We start from the raw sequence: 14,389 nt of genomic DNA, 5'->3' as shown, positions 1-14,389 counted from the left end.
ATTGTCAAACATCACAAAATTGTTAGTTAAAATGACATCCAACAATTCCTGTACCAAACGCACGTCATTACTCTGCTCCATGGGCTAGCATCCGCTCCACCACCCAATCAATACCCAAATTATGGGGTATTGAAAAGTATAAATCAGTAACATCTATAGTCAACAAACCAATGTTGTCCTGATAAGGACATTGTTCGATAGCTGCTAAAAAGGACCACGAATCCTTACAAATCTCAGTATCCATCTTGACATATTTTTTCAAAATACTGTCAACAAGTTTAGCACTAGCGTATGTGATGGAAAACCTAGCGTTAGCTATGACTCTCATTGGAGGGGTCCGTGGTACCTTTGTGTAGTTTTGACAATCCAAACGAGGTGGGAATTCTCAGTGAAACCACGATAAAAAATTAAACATTTCTGCAACTATAACTCCTTCCAAAAAGAGGTCTCCCAAAAAGCCATCGATGCGTTTGTATGCAGTATTCAATTCACTAACTCTAGATGCCTCGTAAGTTTTACCACTAATCACATTCCTCATCCTCTCATTGTAATTTTCTATGTCCATTAAAACCAAACCCCCTCCCTTGTCTGGTTTCAACACAAGCACCGGTAATGATTTAAACATCTGCAATGCCTCATGTTCATCCCTAGACATGTTTACATTACAGTTACGTTTAGCATGACATAAATTCCTAATGTCTATTTCACACGTGTTCAAACAAGATAAGAGACGGGTGTGTGGGAGGACTGAAAGTACTAGGTAACCTCATACCTCCACCCGAACGGTGGTTGTTCCCCAAAAGTAAGGTCAAGTTCATTTTTCTGATAAACAACTTAAGATCAATCAACGTTCTAGGCAAATCGAAGTGCTGGGCTGGAACAAAAGTCAAGCCCCTAGAGAAAAGTTCACACAAAACCTGATCAATGTTATGACTGGAAAAGTTAAATATCTTAAAGTCACCTTCACTGTTCGACATAACCCTTAAACTGTTAATATGTTTCATTTACTTTTGTTGGTCATAGACGTATTGCTGTTGCAGAAATTCTGTCCCCTCATGTTGTAACGATCTGTTGTATTGTACCTTCTCTGATGACTGTGCCCCCCATTCGTAAAAGGGCTCTGGTCACTGTCCCTCCCAGTTCTAGAATGTTCAGACTCAGCATCGTCAACAAACACTTGCCCATTACCGTCTCCAGAAGAAACTCCTGAAGCGGTCCATCATGTTTTCTAATGTTGCGGTTTGGACCACCCCATGCTCGTTGTCACCACTGCCATGGAGGTGTGCTTGACGGTAACCTGTAAACTTCCTATTCTGTGAGGGAGGGGTACTGGTAAAGCGGTGTGGTTCTTATATGCTTATAAAGGGAAGATATACATGCTCTTCGAGGTCTGTGGTTTACCTTGCTTCCTGTCAGCTTTGTCCCGCATTTTATGTGGGCAAGACTGACAAGAAGTTTAAAGAAAGGATCTACTAGCATGTATACAGTATAAGGAAGGCTAGGTTAGAAAATGCCATGGCCAAACATTGGAGTGAAAATCCCACTCACTCTTTTGTGTTTAGGGTTTTAAACCAAATTACACCAGATGTGAAAGCGGGCCCTTATCAGTTACTGTTAGAGAGACAGGAGTTGATTTGGCAGTTGAGGTTGAATTCTTACAGAGCTCTGGGCCTTAACGACAAGGTTTCTCTTTTGTACATATTGAAATTAAGAAGTTTATTGAGATAGAGCAATGGCCATCTGATGTTTGTGTTGATGGTAGTTGCACACACATTGTCGTGTACTTGTCTCCATTTGCCTACATGTTCATTTGAGATTTAAGCAAGCATTATATCAACAGCATGTTTTTATAAGCCTTGAAATGTGAATGTTTTGGTTAATATCTCATATTGTTTGACTTTCCATTGGATTAGTTTCATTTTTTACTAGTTTTTAGTTTTAAGTAGGATTTTTAATAATAATTTTCGTTGAGTTAGATTTTTTATAAGTCCAGCATTTGAAACAAGTTTGACTTCAGTTTTGTTTTTGCCTGGAGTTCTTTTGGAGATTTCTTGTGTTCCAGTGTGCCTTGTGGATTTAACTGGAATTTCTTTGGTATACCTAGTTTGTGTTGTTTTTCGTATGGCTTCGGGCAGCACTGAGAATTTGTTTCCTGGTTCGCTGGTAAATTTACCTGCTTCTACACAACTCGGAGCGGAAGATGTTTGCAATCTAACTGCTTTGTTAAATGTGATGAATGAGAAACTAGAGGTTTTGTCTGCTAGACTGGACAATTTATCCCAGTCAGAAAGTGGGCACGGAGGAGTGGAGTCTACTGAACAGCCTAAGAGCAATTGTTCATCTGGTGTCAACACTATCGGTTTAGGGAGAAAAGGATCCCAGAAGCAAGCGTCGAGTATGGTGGCGCCACCCACTTTGACACCATTCCCTGTTTGATCTCCCATAAGGGCGTTGGAGTTCCCCGACGTCTCTTCTTAGCTTAAGGAATGTCAATCAATTATTGAACTTCATGGTTTACCTTGTAAGGATCAGCGAGTCAAAGACAGTGTTTCCTTGGTAAACCAGTTAAAAGTATTAGATCAGAAGTCACTTAGAGCCAAAAAGTTACAACTTGAAATTAGTTACTTTAATGAATGTAGGAAAGCAGGTTTGGTCCGTAAAGGCCTGTGCTCGTGGCAGTACCCTACGGGCCTAACTGCAGGGTCTGATTTTCATACGGACCTGATGAATTTGTTTGATAAACATGGATTTGAGTTAATGCAGTTAATGTGTCAGCATTACCAACGGACAGTTGACAGTTTATCTCTTGAAATAGCAGCATTGGATAGAGACATTAAACAACATGAGGACTTTACCCAATACAGATATGACTATTCAAGAATTTTCTCTGCAATTACTCAACATTTGAATAAAAATGCTGAGAATAAGCTGAGGAAGTTAAAGAGAGACATTGAGGCATATAAGAACCACACCGCTTATTCAGTACCCCCTCCCTCACAGGATAGAAAGTTTGCAGGTTACCATCAAGCACCCCTCCATGGCAGTGATGACAATGAGCATGGGGTGGTCCAAACCGCAACATTAGTAAACATGACAGGGACCGCTTCACGAGTTTCTTCTGGAGACGGTAATGGGCAGGTGTTTGTTGACGATGTTGAGTCTGAACATTCTAGAACTGGGAGGGACAGTGACCAGAGCCCTTTTCCGAATGGGGGGGTAGAATCATCAGAGAAGGTACAATACAAGAGATCATTACAACATGAGGGGACAGAATTTCCGCAACCACAATACGTCTGTGACCAAGAAAAGGAAATGAAACATAGTAATGGTTTAAGGGTTATGTCGAACAGTGAAGGTGACTTTAAGATATTTAACTTTTCCAGTCATAACATTGATCAGGTTTTGTGTGAACTTTTCTCTAGGGGCTTGACTTTTGTTCCAGCGCAGCACTTCGATTTGCCTAGAACGTTGATTGATCTTAAGTTGTTCATCAGAAAAAATGAACTTGACCTTACTTTTGGGGAACAACCACCGTTCGGATGGAGGTATGAGGGTGTCTAGTACTTTCAATCCTCCGACACACCCGTCTCTTGTCTTGTTTGAACACATGTGAAATAGACATTAGGAATTTATGTCATGCTAAACGTAACTGTAATGTAAACATGTCTAGGGATGAACATGAGGCATTGCAGATGTTTAAATCATTACCGGTGCATGTGTTGAAACCGGACAAGGGAGAGGGTTTGGTTTTAATGGATATAGAAAATTACAATTAGAGGATGAGGAATGTGATTAGTGGTAAAACTTACGAGGCATCTAGAGTTAGTGAATTGAATACTGCATACAAACGCATCAATGGCTTTTTGGGAGACCTCTTTTTGGAAGGAGTTATAGTTGCAGAAATGTTTAATTTTTTATTGTGGTTTCACAGAGAATTCCCACCTTGTTTGGATTGTCAAAACTACACAAAAGTACCACGGACCCCTCCAATGACAGTCATAGCGAACACTAGGTTTTCCATCACATACGCTAGTGCTAAACTTGTTGACAGTATTTTGAAAAAATATGTCAAAATGGAGACCGAGATTTGTAAGGATTCTGGTCCTTTTTAGCAGCTATCGAACAATGTCCTTATCAGGACAACATTGGTTTGTTGATTATAGATGTTACTGATTTATACTTTTCAATACCCATAGTTTGGGTATTGATTGGGTGGTGGAGCGGATGCTAGCCCATGGAGCAGAGAGTAATGACATGCGTTTAGTACAGGAATTGTTGGATGTCATTTTAACCAGCAATTTTGTGATGTTTGACAATGACAGCTACATCCAAAAAGTAGGGGTGGCTATGGGCTCCCCGTGTGGAGCCAGTTTTGCCAACTTGGTTATGGCACAATGGGAGAACCAGTTTGTGTTGAATATACTTGAGACCAGGACTAGGATCAAGTTTTATACAAGATTCCTTGACGATGTTTTTGTTTTGTTCGATGGAGATAGGGTGGAGGTAGATAAATTTGTAGTAAAGATCAATAACAGTATTACTTTTTTGAAGTTTGCCCACACTTTTGCGGAGGACAGTATAGCCTATCTAGACATTTATTTGAAGAAGGATTTTGTAAATAAGTGTTTCTTGGCTAGCATCTATCGTAAAGAAACATATTCTAACACAATGCTCCACTACTCTATTGCCCACCCTCAACATCAGAAGAAATCTATAGTTAAAGGACAATTGGATCGTGCTGCTTGGATGGTATCAGAAGATGTTAGTTTTGTTCAAGAATGTGAGGTTTTGAAGGACATGTTCAATAAGAGAAGATCTGAAGTAGTTACTTCATTTGATCTGCAACCTGTGGGTGACGGATCCGACCTCGGATACGATCCGGCAGTTTTCCAAGCTCCTCCCCTACCCATAATCCCCTACTACTAACTACATTACCTCAGATCGTTTTTTGCCGCGGCTGAAGAAGCTTCCCTGTGAAGAGCTCCTGGCTGGGTGAGATCATTGCTGGTTTTAAACCACTTTTTTTTTTTCAACCAAAGTTGTCGTTGTGTGTGTGCTAGCCCCTTTTTTTGCTCCTAGTGCTAGTTTTTGGTCCTTTTGTTAATTTTAATCACTGGCTTACCTTTACCCCCCCCTCCTAATGTTTGGGTGTGTGTGTGAATGATGTCTGAAGGGCCTAAGGCCGTTTTTTCTAAATGTACTGAGTGTGGCCACAAGCTTTCCCCAGCTGATGACCACACTCAGTGCGTTTTGTGCCTGGGGGCAGCCCATTTGTCAGAGGCGTGCCAGATCTGCGCGACCTTTAACCCCCAGGCACTTTGGGATAGGAAGAACAAGCTGATCCTGGTGGGAAAGCTCCCCCAAGAGTCGGCTTCTTCCTCTCCCGTTCGGGCTCCAGCTGCTTCGGCAGCTTCGGTGCCATCTGTCCCTTTAGCTCTACCCGGGACTCAACCTCCCTCTTCGGGTTTGAGCTCTGGGGAAACTAGTGCCTCTTCACTTAGAGAGAAGAGGCACAAGGATAAAGAAGGACATAGGTCCCACAAAAGGCGGGCCGAACCTCATCCTTCGGCTCCGCCAGTGAAAGTGCTCAAGTCTCCCTTGAGGGTCTCTGGATCCCCCTCCTCTTGGCACCGTTCGCCCTGTTTCTCGCTGGAGGAGGAGGATAGGTCTCCCTCGAGATCTTCGAGGTGGCCCTCCCGGCCCGCCTCTACTACTTCGTCCAGGTTGACCCGAAGCATCTCCGAAGTGGATATGGATCGGATGATGCGTCGGTTCTTGCAGACCCAAATGCAGATGGGGATGCTCTTGCCTCCCCCCCTCTGGGGGGGAGTGCGGCCCCCATATTTGCCCCGATCACTCCTTCTCCGACTCGTTTTCGGGTCTCAGAGTCATCGGATCCAGGCCCATTTGGACCCGGGGAAATGGCGCTGATAACGGTGGTCTCTTCGACGCCGACTATACCTTCGAGCTTGTCGGACCCGAGCTCTCGGGGCCGAGGGCTGAGCGTCGGATCTGAGGGAGTTGCTGTGTCTTCAGTGCTGTTGGCATTGGAGCACACCTCTGCCTCGGCGCCGACTGCATCGGCTCCGACCCCGATCCCTTCCTCGGAGCCAAGGAGATTACTCTCACAGGCTGGCGAGAGTGGCTCTCCTTCGGCTTTTGAGGTAGTGGAGAGGGTATTGTCGAGTTCCTCCAGATCCCCAACCCAGGCTTCGGATCCACCCATACCCCCACTGTATGAGGGTCTGTCTTCCATCATCCGTCCATCGGGACAGCCTGCCCAAGCCCTCCAGCTAGTTCCCACGGAGGAACAACAACCTGTGGACGAGCCCTCTTTGGACAGCCCCACCAAGGAGGTCCCTCGGAAACATTGGTGCAAAAGGAGGCACCTGGACTCCCCTGAGTCCGTTACCACAGACACAGACTTAGATGATATGGAGGGTTCCCCAAGGTCACCCCCTGAAGATGTCTCCTTTGGAGTCATCATGGAAATGTTGCGTATCAGAGGGGGGTGGTCAACCCAAAAGCCCTCCCTTGATGAGCCCATGTTCCTGGAGGCCTTTGAGACAGGCCCATCTACCTCCTGGGTGTCCCCTCTGGCTGACCCCCTGGTGGACTTAATTACCACCAGGGCATGGAAGGAGCCCGACACTGTGGAGCCAATCCCTAGGCGCCCCAATAAAGTCCTTATTCCCCCCACAGATAGACCGTCTTGGCCCAAAGGAACCCCCGTTGATGCCATGTTGGTGGCGGCGGCCACCAAGAAAGAACTCGCGCAGGAGAGTTCTTCAGTTCACCCACCGGATAAGGAAACTCGAGCGCTTGACTGGATTGGGAAGCGGATGTTTGCTTCAGCAACCTTTTCCATAAGGGCGCTGAACTATATGGCACATACCATTAGGCTACAGTGAGACTTGATTAAGGAATACGCTGCAGCCCCCTCGGAGTCCATGTCGGTCACAGACAAGAAGGTTTTTGAGACTCGAATGGCCACTCTAAAATCCATCTCCAATACATCTATGTGGCTTCTCTCCCACGCAACGGAGGGAGCCGCTAGAGCTAGCAGAGCTGGGGTCGTCTTGCGATGTCTCTCCTGGCTCCGTCTTTGCAACTTCGCGGATCCCTTCAAGGCGTCCTTCGCGAACACCCCTTTTGACGGTTCTGCCTTGTTTGGCAAAACTGTTCGCGACACACTGGTCCAAAGCAAAAAGGACTGGATGACGCTGTCTGCCGTCGGAGTCCGCTTCTCTAATCCCCAAAGATCCTTCTCCAGGAATCAGAGGGGACAAAAGAAGCTGTGGTTCCGTAAGTCTCAGCAACCCCATCCTGCTGCGGACCACCAGTCCTCTAGAGGCAGAGGAGGACAAGGTGGACACCGGCCCAGAGGCAGAGGAGGGCCACATAACTTTGGGTCTAGGGAACCTGTCTTAGACAGACCCGCGCAACAGCCCTGAGGGCTTGCCCGACTGTCCCTCTCTGGAGGCAGTCGGGGGGCGGTTGTCGGAGCACCTGTCAAACTGGGAGTCCCTTACAACAGATCGATGGGTGCTCCGGATCATATCCAGAGGATACTCCATTCCATTCATAAACCTTCCCCCCAAACCCAGACGTCTCCCCAATGTCCCACCCAATCAGAGGGAGGCAGCGGCTTTGGAGATTTCAAAGCTGCTAAGAAAAAGAGCCATCCAGCCCGTCCCCCCAGATCAGTCCGGATTGGGTTATTACTCCAGGTTCTTTTTGGTGCCAAAGAAAATGGGGGACCTCAGACCCATCTTAGACCTTTCCGCTCTGAACCTGTTCATACCCAAGGAAAAGTTCCGGATGGTCACTCTCCAATCAATTCTACCCTTCTGCGGGAGAACGACTGGATGTGCTCGTTAGACCTCAAGGATGCATATTACCACATCTTGATGAACAGACGATCCAGGAGGTTTCTCCGCTTCCAGCTCAGAGCCAGTCATTATCAATTCAGGGTTCTTCCATTCAGCCTCACCTCAGCCTCCAGAGTGTTCACCAAGGTCATGGCAGTGGTTGCAGCCCACCTGAGACTTCAGGGCATTCAGGTCTTCCCCTACCTAGACGACTGGCTCCTCACCGCAACCAACAGGCATCAGCTCTGTGTGGTGAGAGATTATGCTCTGTCTCTGGCCCACAACCTAGGCATCTCAGTGAACAAGCAGAAATCTTGCCTGTGCCCCACTCAAGCCCTAGAATTCATAGGGGCCAGATTAGATACACGAATCTCCCGAGTTGTTCTAACGTCAGTCAGGCTGAACAGCTTGTCGTATCAGGTGTTAGCCCTTCTTCGGAGCCCTGCTCCTCTGGCGGAGTTAGTCCTGAGGGCACTGGGGTCTATGTCAGCAGTGATCGGTCTCTCTCTTCATGCCCGTCTGCGAATGCGCATATTACAATGGACCCTTCAAGTCCAATGGTCCCTGTCGATCCACCTGTTAAGCACGCCAATACCCCTGAGCAGGGTGTGCAGGGACTCCCTTCTGTGGTGGTTACATGCGCAGGAACTCAGAGAAGGGAGGCCCTTTGTGATCCCCCCAGTCGAAGCCATGTTGACCACGGATGCTTCTTGCCTCGGGGGGGGGGGGGGGGCATTGTTCAGGCAGATCCGTTCAAAGCACGTGGACTTCCCTAGAGACTGCATTGCATATCAATGTCCTAGAGATGAGGGCGGTGCTTTTGGCGTTGCAAGCTCTCCATGACCTTCTTCCCCTGGGGACTATTGCAATCCAGACGGACAACATGTCAGTAGTCTGGTATATAAACAAGCAAGGAGGGACCAGATCTTATCCCCTGTGTCGAGAAGCCATGAGAGTGTGGGAATGGGCGATTTCCACCAACCGCTTTCTGATAGCAACGCACATTCCGGGATGGTCCAACATATTAGCGGACAAGCTAAGTCGGGTGCTTCTCACTCCATATGAGTGGTCTCTGAATCTGTCTGTTGTGAAGCAGATCTTCCACAAATGGGGTCAGCCTCGCTGCGATCTTTTCACTTCTCCTTTAAACACAAAATGCAGTGAGTACTTCGCGATAGTTCCCCCCCAGAGGGGAGACCCCCAGAGACGCTGTAATCCATGCTTGGCCCCCCGGACTCCTTTATGCTTATCCCCTCCTCCCACTCATGATGAAATTCATCCAGAAAGCCTGTCAGTTGGGGAGCAGAGTTATCCTCATAGCCCCATTCTGGCCTTGACAGATCTGGTTCCCCTTTCTGCGGTCTCACAGTATGGCTCCTCCATGGATTCTGGATCCCAGTCCAGACCTAATCTCACATCCAGCGGGATGCCCTACCCCAAACCTGGTCAATCTCAAACTTGCTGCTTGGTTGATCCGTTCCATTAATGGCTAGGACTCCCGGTATCTCATCCCCCGTTAAGGCCATTCTATTGGCGGCTCATAAACTGTCTACCAGAAAACTTTACAACAGTAAATGGAAACATTTCTCCATCTGGGCCAAAGACAAAGACTTGGACCCATTTACTGTCCCTATTCCGACTATTCTGGACTTCCTTTCCCTGCTTTTTAGGCAGGGAGCAAGTGCCTCCATGGTAAAGGTGCAGCTGGCGGCCATCTCCCATTTTCATGTGGGGGGCGGCATAGGCTCCTTAGCATCTACAAAGTTGTGCAAAACCTTCTTAAGAGGCATGTTTCTTTTGAAACCACCTGTAAAGACTGTGGTTCCCCCGTAGGATCTCACTCTGGTCTTGCAAGCCTTGATGAGACCACCTTTCGAGCCTGTGGCCTCGGTTCCATTGAAGTTCTTATCTTGGAAAATGGCTTTCTTGGTGGCTATTACTTCAGCCAAGAGGGTTTCAGAATTGCAAGCTCTGTGTATCAAACCTCCGTACCTTATCTTTCACAAGGATAGAGTGTCCCTCAGGACTAATCCATCTTTCTTGCCTAAGGTGGCTACAGAATCAAATATTAATCAGTCAATAAATCTTCCTGTATTTTTCCCAAATTTTCACAACAAAGGTGAATACACGTTGCACAAATTGGATGTACACAGACAATTGCGTTTCTACTTGCACAGGACTAGAGAGTTTCGCAAGTCAGACCAGTTGTTTGTTTCTTATGCAAAGTCAGCCATGGGCAAGGCAATTGCTAAAGTGACTGTAGCAAATTGGATCTGTCAGTGCATTATGCTGGGATACACTTCGTCTGGTAAGCCAGCTCCGGTTGGCATCCGTGCTCATTCCACAAGATCTGTAGCTACCTCAACAGCCTTTTGGTCTAGGGTTCCAGTAGATGATATATGTTCAGCAGCTACCTGGTCCTCATCTCATACCTTCATTTCTCATTACAAGCTGGATATGATTTCCAGGAGTAGAGCTTCTTTTGGCTCCGCGGTGCTTTGGAATATCCTTCCGTAAGGACCACCCAGGTTCTTGTACGTTAGCTGGGGACTCTGTCCCACAGGTTGCAGATCAAATGAAGTAACTACTTCAGATAAAGAAGTTATGTACTCACCATAACGTTCCATCTGAGTAGATACTTCATTTGTCTGCAACTGACTCCCCCCTGCCATCCCCCGAACCTGTCGGGAATTTTCTGATCATTCGGAGTTGGTTTCTGTCTCAAGTTGGTGAGGCAAAAAAAATGATCTGAGGTAATGTGGTTAGTAGTAGGGGATTATGGGCAGGGGGGAGGAGCTAGGATCTCAGATCTTGGAGCTTGGAAAGCTGCCGGATCGGATCCGAGGTCGGATCCGACACCCACAGGTTGCAGACAAATGAAGTATCTACTCAGATGGAACGTTATGGTGAGTACATAACTTCTTTTTACCTTGAGTCAATGGTTTTGGAAATAATAGAGGAGGTACAAAACAAAAGAAGAATGGGAGTTTACAAACCTATTTTGACAGGACAAACCATGATGTCTAGTACCGGTTACACTAACACAGGCTCCCTCTCTTTTGTTTACATTGATGAAAACAATGTGGAGGATAACAGGTTGAGTTTCACAATGAGATTTATTACCCCTTACAGTGTAGAGGCAGATTTAATAAAGTGTATCCTGGTGAGAAACTGGGGTTTGTTCAGTTTTGATTCTGACATAATAGGCAAATTGGGTGACAGACCTTACGTCACTTACAGAAAAGGATATAATTTAAAGAGTATTATGGAGATGAGTAGGGGAGTGTGTCACCGGATTGATGGGACTTTCAAGTGAGTAGGGGAGTGCGTCACCGGAATGATGGGACTTTCAAGTGAGTAGGGGAGTGCGTCACCGGATTGATGGGACTTTTAAGTGAGTAGGGGAGTGCGTCACCGGAATGATGGGACTTTCAAGTGAGTAGGGGAGTGCGTCACCGGATTGATGGGACTTTCAAGTGAGTAGGGGAGTGTGTCACCGGATTGATGGGACTTTCAAGTGAGTAGGGGAGTGTGTCACCGGAATGATGGGACTTTCAAGTGAGTACGGGAGTGTGTCACCGGATTGATGGGACTTTCAAGTGAGTAGGGGAGTGCGTCACCGGATTGATGGGACTTTTAAGTGTGAGGCGTGCACTTGTTGCAGGTATTTGGCAACTGGGGCCAGTTTTTCAATTGCTAACAAAACTTACAGGATAAAGGCAAGATATACATGCTCTTCGAGGTCTGTGGTTTACCCTGCTTCCTGTCAGCTTTGTCCCACATTTTATGTGGGCAAGACTGGCAGGAAGTTTAAAGAAAGGATCTACGAGCATGTATACAGTATAAGAAAGGCTAGGTTAGAAAATGCCATGGCCAAACATTGTAGTGAAAATCCCACTCACTCTTTTGTGTTTAGGGTTTTAAACCAAATTACACCAGATGTGAAAGGGGGCCCTTATCAGTTACTGTTAGAGAGAAAGGAGTTGATTTGGCAGTTGAGGTTGAATTCTTACAGAGCTCCGGGCCTTAACGACAAGGTTTCACTTTTGTACATATTGAAATTAAGAAGTTTATTGAGATAGAGCAATGGCCATCTGATGTTTGTGTTGATGGTAATTGCACACACATTGTCATGTTCTTGTCTCCATTTGCCTACATGTTCGTTTGAGATTTAAGCAAGCATTATATCAACAGCATGTTTTTATAAACCTTGAAATGTGAATGTTTTGGTTAATATCTCATATTGTTTGACTTTCCATTGGATTAGTTTCATTTTATACTTGTTTTTAGTTTTAAGTAGGATTTTTAATAATAATTTTCGTTGAGTTAGATTTTTTATAAGTCCAGCATTTGAAACAAGTTTGACTTCAGTTTTGTTTTTGCCTGGAGCTCCTTTAGAGATTTCTTGGTGTGTGTTCCACTGTGCTTTGTTGATTTAACCATACATTAAATGAGGAATAATTATCTATCTTAAAATCGCCTTCATAGTTTGTAAGTACAATCAACTTACTCACAGGTACCATGGCTATCTCCTGGGGCAATTCTGCTTCCTCCGCTGTTGTTTCGATTTCTGCATTTTGCGTAGTTTATGCTGTTGTTTCATATGGCCTCTGTGAAAATCCTGCTGCTTAGAAGTGCCATTGCCTGAAGTTTCTGATGAGTGGTGCATAATATTACGTTGTTGATTTCTTTTGATGCATTCGCTATGCTGAATAGGGGGTTGGTCTGCATTTTCCTCATCCATCATAAAGTATTCTTCCAAATTAACACCAGACTGGGGGTGTTCAGCATTGGTGGATGCTATGGCAACAGATGCAATACTGTGCGGATCAGGTGGATCGGGATAAGCCAGTCCATTACCATAGCCATGTTTATCTCTTCTTAATTTTTTATTCTAATGTTTGTTGCTCTAGTGATGGTGTTATCAATACTTGTGAATATTCAAGAATATTTGTACTTATAATGCTCAAAATCAGTATCCATTTTAATATTCTGTTTGAGCATTTCTAATTCTAATTTTATGTCTTCCATTTGTAAGCCATAATGTTTAATCAAGACCTCTAAAAACTCAAGTATTTGCCTATCGAATAGGTGTGTCAAGTTCTTGGTGGAAGTTAGAATTCTTAATTAGTCCAGTTGGGTAGTGCCATTGGCACAACCCCTTAGGAGCCAGCTTCCTCTGAATACATTCTCGAAAATAAAGTACCTCGAGCTGTAATTTCCTAAATTTACGTAATTTCTGATCAAAGGTTTTTAAGTTAGATAACAGTGATCTCTGGGCTGCCTCGCCCATGCTGTTAACAGGGGTAGAATCCATGTCAAAGGCACCAAAATGAGTTGGCTCCTTAAGGTATTCAGTCATTAGAGGAAAGCCAATGTATGCAACATGGATAGGATTGTGAGTAGCCCTTTCAGCACTAAAATTCCTACCCTTAGCCTATATACTTAAATTAGGGTGAGTCTGTCCATTAAGATAATTGCCCAATGGTGCCAATAAGACAGAAGCATAAGTAGTGTCCTGTCTAGGTACCCCTGAGCTGTTAGTAGAAGGAACTGGTCTCTCAACAGTAGGATTTACAAAGTCCAATCTGGAAATTCTCCTCAGTAGGACATCTACTCGCTCCATTAACTGCTGAACCAAAGCAGTAAATTGCCCACAGCATTTGCCGCTGTAGCACGTCCTTCTGCTTCAATATTAAAATATTAAAACGGATATTGATTTCAAGCACAAGTACCGATAATATCATCACTAGAGCAACAGACGTTAAAATGAAAAAATTAAGACGAGATAAACATGACTATGATAATAGACTGGCTTATCCCGATTCACCTGATTCCCAAAGTAAAACTACTAGTATTGCATCTGTTGCCATAGCATCCACCAACACTGAACACCTCCAGTCTGATGATAATTTGGAGGAATCCTTTATGGCAGATGAGGAAAATGCAGACCAACCCCCTATTTGGCATAGTAAATGCATCAGAGGAAACCAACAACGTAATATGCACCACTCATCAGAAACTTTAGGCAATGGCACTTCTAAGCAGCAGGATTTTCACAGAGGCTGTATGAAACAACAGCATCAGCTACGCAATATGCAGAATTCAAAACAACAGCAGAGGAAGCAGAATTGCCACAGGATATAACCATGGCACCTGTGAGTAAGCTGATTGTACTTAGAAACTATGAAGGTGATTTTAATATATATAATTATTCAGGTCTATATTATATATTCAAACTTTCAAAACTTCGAATCCCATATGTTCAACAACATATGGTCAAAGTTTGAAAGATGGAATAGACGATTTAAAAAAAAAAGAAAGAAAAACTTACCTTAATGGTGTGAACAGGGGGGCAAGCTGCCCTGCACCCCTCACACCCCCCCTACTTAAATATGCCAACTTCGAGACCGCACTTCAGTGCAGAAAAGGGAAATTCTCCCATTCTACACCGAACGGCGCCATTACGTTTAACCTTCGAATGCTTGAAATGTCAATCATATGGGGTCGACCATATG

The sequence above is a fragment of the Protopterus annectens genome, chromosome 17.part0 (assembly GCF_019279795.1).
Source record: "Protopterus annectens isolate FY-2018-M chromosome 17.part0, PAN1.0, whole genome shotgun sequence".
NCBI lineage: Eukaryota > Metazoa > Chordata > Ceratodontiformes > Protopteridae > Protopterus > Protopterus annectens.
This window is presented reverse-complemented; position numbering follows the sequence as displayed.